At 42.5% G+C, this 6,265-nt stretch overlaps 1 protein-coding gene across 1 annotated transcript in view; it reads right to left on the reverse strand.

Moving 5' to 3' along the window:
- The window catches only part of Best3 (bestrophin 3), a 37,391-nt gene that overhangs the window by 19,507 nt on the left and 11,619 nt on the right, over nucleotides 1–6,265 (reverse strand). The gene's annotated exons all lie outside the window — the stretch shown is intronic.

The following is a 6,265-nucleotide window of genomic DNA, read 5'->3' on the forward strand; positions in this document are numbered from 1 at the left end:
ATAAATATTTAAAAAAAAATATGAGGCACAGCCCCCTTTGGGGTCACATAGCTGAATGTGGGTTGTGAACTATTGGTAACAGATTTTTGAACATACAATGACCACAAATTAATTCAAGATCAAACGTATAATGAACCCGAGGTGTTGTTACCCGCACACACCCGTGCCATATCAAGTGACTCACTGTGCCTTGGTTCTGAACACACAACATGTGCACTCTGCACTGAGCATAACTTGCTGCCACGCAACACCGCCAGACACGGCCTCGAGCATCTCGGCTCAGAGTCGAGACTATGTTGTGCTAGAAGTGGCAATGCCTTCACCAGCCACATAGAGCATTCTGCTTTTATGGAAACATAATGGTTTAATTACAGAAAGCAAAAACATTATTTTCCCATTTGAATGAATTGTATTACATTAGAGTGTTAGATTTTAAAATTGCCATTTGAACTGTTGATTTGTTTCATTTTTTTATAAATTTATTTATTTATTATGTATACAATATTCTGTCTGTATGTATGCCTGCAGGCCAGAAGAGGACACCGGACCTCATTACCGATGGTTGTGAGCCACCATGTGGTTGCTGGGAATTGAACTCAGGACCTCTGGAAGAGCAGGAGATGCTCTTAACCGCTGAGCCATCTCTCCAGCCCCTTGTTTCATTTTTTTAAAGTGTTAAATTAATTTGTCTCCGGATTAGTACAGAATTTCCAATCACGGATCCCCTTCTGCATGATTCCCACAGCTGTGCCTCCCGCCTTCTCCATCAGTATTTGAGATGGCCCTAGACATGCTTCTGCTGTTTTATGCTAGATATTTATTAGAAGTGGCATTCTAATAAATTTGATGATTACAAAATCAGAATATCAATAACTTTGAAAAAGCCGAAGATGTCAGGCACTACCAAATATTTGACCAATAATTAATTATGCATGTAAAATAAATAAGCACATTGTCTTATTTATGTGCATTTTTTGCTTTTCTTTTAAAGAAAACAATTTTACTTTATTTATATGGGTGTTATCTGTGGATATACATTACATATGTGTAGATGTGAGTTTGTGTGGTGGCCAGGTCCCCTGGAACTGTAGTTATAAGTGCTTGTGAGCCACCCTTTGTGGGTGCTGGAACCTCAACTCTGGTTCTCTTATACACAGCAGCAAAGTGCTCTTAACCATTGAACCATCTCTCTGACTTCCACCATCAATTTTTTTTTGAGACAGGGAGACATGTAGCCCAAATTGACCTCAAACTCAAACTCACTATTGTGCTGATCCCTCTACCTTTATGTTTCACACACTGGGATTACAGGTGCGTGTCACTGTGACCATGTTTGTTTGTTTGTTTATTTTTATGTGGTGCTGAGGGTCAAGCCCAGGGCTTTGGGCGTGTTAGGCAGGTGGTCCAGCTGAGCTATAGCTGTTGTTTATTTTCACCTTTCACCTTTAGAATTAATTTGTTTACTTGCAATAATAAGTCAAATTTATCTACATCAGAAAACTGCATTAAAATAAATTTCTATTAAAAAGTTTCAAAATTAGATTTATTCATGTGTGTATGTGTGTTGGTGTGGGGCTTAAAGAGCCACTTTCAGGGGTTAGCTTTCACCTTTCACAGCTCCTGTGGATAAAACTCAGGTTGCCAGGCTTGGTGGCAGAGGCATTTATTCACCTGTTGGGCCATCATGCTATCCCAAGTAAATTTCTTTACAATTTATTTTCAGTAACTGTTTGCTGTTATACACATTTTATAGCACCATATGCCTAAGTGGTCATAAAAATGTCTCCTGTAAAACGGGGTTGTTGAATGGAGAGAGTTTAAGAGCCCCTATCTAAGATATCTAGGGAAGTCTCTCCTTTACATTTTGATTTATTAATCTAAAATCTGCAGCAATAATACTTAGAATTGTGAGGGTTAAGAGACTAAAATTCGAGAGCATATAGAGAGCTTGTAGCAAGAGTTGTGCACGATTTCCACGTCTGTGCCTCCTGCTCCATCCCATCCCCTTCTGCGTGATTCCCGCGGCTGTGCCTCCTGCTTTCTCCATCAGCATCCTGCTCCATTGCATCCCCTTCTGCAAAGCCCGTCTCTCATTCCTCCTTCTCCCTCCCAGGGATTTCTCTAATCTAAAGCTTCCATGTGGCGCTCTGTCTTGACGTGGAGTGCAGTGACATTGTACATAAATGAAAGGCAAGGACCACATCTGTCTTTTTAGTCCCCACACTACTTTGCACAAATTCTTGAAACGTGTGTGTATAAAAATGCAATGAGCAGGGCTGGAGAGATGGCTCAGCGGTTAAGAGCATTGCATGTTCTTCCAAAGGACCCTAGTTCAATTCCCAGCAACCACATGGTGGCTCACAACCATCTGTAATGAGGTCTGGTGTGCTCTTCTGGCCTACAAGCATATATGCAAACAGAATAGTGTATCCATAATAAATAAATAAATATTAAAAAAATGCAATGAGCTTGGGTTTCCAGAGACCTCCCTAAGCCTCAGAGTTTTCCTCTGTAATAATAGCTGCTTTACGACGATGATACTGGTGCTAGACTCTGTGGTAGAGTGCTTGCTTATCATGTTGGAAGCCAGCATCGCACATCAGAAAGGCATGCGGGGGGGGGGGGGAGGTGTTTCCTGAGATGCTAAACATACATGAAGGGTTTAGCACACTTAGTGCTAGGGAATAGTGTATCTTTGATACTGTATCTGGGTCCCTCCTTCACTCCCTCTCTCCCCACACAAGTAAAGGAGAGGAACAAGGTGGCAGGTTTATTTAATAAAAGAACATTGAAGGAGGATTTATTCTTATTGTTTTTAATTATGTGCGTCCTTGCATCTATGTGCAGGTGCCCTCCAAAGCCAGAGGCATCAGACACCCAGCCTCGTGGGATCGAGCACCAAAGATTCTTGGACTTTACATTCATGGCTAGCCATTGTTGGATTAGTTGGAATACATACGATAAGTCATTACAATAAATTCCATATATATATATATTCATTCCATAAATTAGTCTGTGACCCTGACTAATTTATTGTATGATGCAGAAAATCTGCTTTTTCTTTTAAAAACGGGCTTACAGAGCATAACTAAATGCTATTATAGGAAGTTAGCCTCGGGTTATGAATTTCTTTGTTCTATAACCAGTGCAATTTTCCCTTCTTTGTGGAACATGTGTCTTGGGGCAACCTGGATCTGCATTCCAAGGCCCTCACCACTCCTTTTTGGCTCAAGAACAAACTGTCTCTTGTGTTTTATCAAACAGTTAACACATGAACTTGGCTTTTCTTCACTTCAGGCGTAAAGGCTTGCCACAGCTGTCCCTCCTTTAACTGGAAGCCTATCTTAGCTACTCCATATCAATTGTCTGACACTTAGATTCTTGGGATTTAGAGTGCAATTCTAGATTTAAAAAAGAAAAAAGAAAGAAAGAAAGGAAGAAAGAAAGAAAGAAAGAAAGAAAGAAAGAAAGAAAGAAAGGAAAGAAAGAAAGATGACCGCACTTACTGACTGGCTGCAATTTCTGTAATTTGGCCAGGGAACAACTTTGTGTCTGGCTATTTTTTATTCAGGATCACGTTGTGCTAGCAAGTCCTTTCTTGGCATCTAAGCAGAAAGTAAATATGCAGGACGAGGCCTTGGTTAGTGCCAGTGCTAAAGCCGGAGCCGGATCCTGCCCTCTGGGAAGGACATTTATGGATGGGAAGGGCCATGCAAAGGAAAGAAAGCTGGTGATTTTTAAGTTTTATTTCAGCCCAAAGTTATTGATGATTTAACAGGTTCTAGGGGAGATGAACGAAGCAGCAGAGCTTAGCGCATCGTCCCCAAGTACACAGATGGGTTGACTCCAGGCATTCCCTGGTGGCTCAAACATCAGAAGTCACCCGATTTCAGAAATCAAATTTTATGGTCAATTGAAAGAAAAGCTCTAGACTGGGTGGGGGTTCAAATCCATTTAAGGGGTGCTAGCTATGAAGTGGAATGTTATCTTCATCAGCCTTTCAGGTCATTGTAACTAGACACTGATGCCTTAAAATTTATAAAAATTTTATTATCCTCATATCTAAGGCAAATTAATTATAGTTATTGCTGTGCTGTACTATAGTTTAATGGCATTACAAATTAATGGCAATTCGGCTGCTCTACCACCATCCTGTGGCCATACATCTCTCTCCTTCAGGCCCTACGTCTGGTTTGGCAAAGCTACTGCATCTACCTAGAACGTTTCTCACAATCTCTCTTTTTTTTTTTCTGGCTGATTCAGCTCTGCCCCAGTGATTTTCACATTATTTGTGTGCAAAACAACTTGAATATGTCTAATTATATTAGACTAATTAAATCATGATTTTTTAATATATCTAATCAGAGCAAGTACCCATATACCCATCCTTAGAGTGGGATGCTTGCACTGACTTCACTTGAGCTGTAGTTTGATGGAGCAGGAAGTGGAAGGCAAATTTGCCATGCCCCTAAGCCAAAGGACTAATTAAATCCATTAGCAGGCAAGACCCCGCCATCACAGATCTGTTGGCTACAGAGTTGGCCTGTTTGTCCTCTGGTTGAAGCCGAGGCAGGTGTCTTTGGCCTTCCAGAGAGGCTCTGTTAGCAGAACCATAGCTCCAAGCTCAAAGACAAGGGTGGGCATAGCTCTGCGGCTCCAAGCTCAAAGACAGGGTGGGTGTGATGCCAGTTCTTCCTCTAAGAGAAAGCTGTGTTTTCAGCATCTCAAGACAACTTTTTCAAGAAAAGTCCAACGTCTCTGACTCATTTCCAAATGCATACAAGAGAGAGAGCGCTTCAACTAGAGATGCCCTTTAAATACAATGGGAGAAATACAATGGGAGAGGCTTAGGAATCCCTGAAATTGAGGAGGTGCAAAGTGAGATGGAGACAGAGCTAGAATCAAGTCACGGCATTGTTGTGCACGGCAAGGCATCAGACCATGAGACATGTGTGGTTCAAAAATAACTGTCATTTCTTCTACATTATGTTTACTGGCTACTATGCAAGATAGTATTGTCTCCACTCTATCCTGAGTTTTCCCCATTTAATCCCACTAAACATAATGCTCAGAAGTTGTTTTTTTTTTAATGATTTAAGAACATTAACCCAACAATGAGTTACAGCCCAATGATCAAAAGCCTGGAATAGGATTAGCAGAGTAAAATCAGCTTTTGGGGTGGCAATACTGACTGAAGAGCTTTCCTGTTATTTCCCCAAAATGACCAAAATACCTGTAGTCATCCCTCGCTCCATCTGGAAGTGGATTTTCCATTTGGTAGGTCAGTATATAAAATACAATGACACACGTGCACACATACAGACACACACACAAGCATGCACACACGAAATAACATACACACAATTAGCGCTTTTAGCTCCTTGCCTAAGTGGGTGCCCTTGAGTTTCATTGACTTAACAGATCTGAGGCCATTTGCAATTGCCCTGTGTTTCAGGTCAGCCTGGGCTACCTATTGAGTTCCAGGCTAACCCAGACTACACTGCAGGGTTCTATTTCAAAACAAACAAGCAAGCAAATAAACAGACCACAAGTACAAAAAGAGCCTGGCTGAGCATGGTGGCACACACCTGGGACACATGGTAAAATCCTGGCTTACAACAACAACAACAAAATCTCTTGACAATTCAATGACAGGGATCCCACTATCAGAAATACTGGGCGGATAGACTGTCCTCAGTCACGGACCTGGGAGGGAGGGCCAGTTCCACCTTGCACTTTGCCTCCTGAGTGGAGCAAGAAGTACACAGGGTGAGCCAGGTTTCCCCCACAGGATGACATTCTGTCTGCTCGGGCTCGTCAGGTGACAATACAGGAATATCTGACTCAGCCTCTAAAGGTTCAGCCAATGGCGGAAGCTGGCGCAGGCGTGAATTCCACTGTCCCTTTGGCCATCTCTCCTCCTAACACAGGACATCAAGACACTTAAACGGCCCAGGGAGCCTGAGAACCAGGAACACGCCCAAGAAAATGACAGCAAGCTGAAGGGCAGGGATAAGTATACAAAATCCAAGGGGCTAGCCTTGTGGCCGGTGCATCTTAAATCAGGGTTTCTACTCAACAGTCACTCGGCAGCCCAGTGCTCATTTGTGTTTTACGCCATGTGAGGCAGTAACTGAGACCTCCAGGGCAGTCTCACCAGGCCCCACCAGTCCCAGGAAAGGGCCTGGGGATTTTGGTTAAGGTTCCAGGGCTTTAAGAAAAAAGTAGGCCGGGCGGTGGTGGCGCACGCCTTTAATCCCAGCAC

The sequence above is a fragment of the Microtus ochrogaster genome, chromosome 24, assembly GCF_000317375.1.
Source record: "Microtus ochrogaster isolate Prairie Vole_2 chromosome 24, MicOch1.0, whole genome shotgun sequence".
NCBI lineage: Eukaryota > Metazoa > Chordata > Mammalia > Rodentia > Cricetidae > Microtus > Microtus ochrogaster.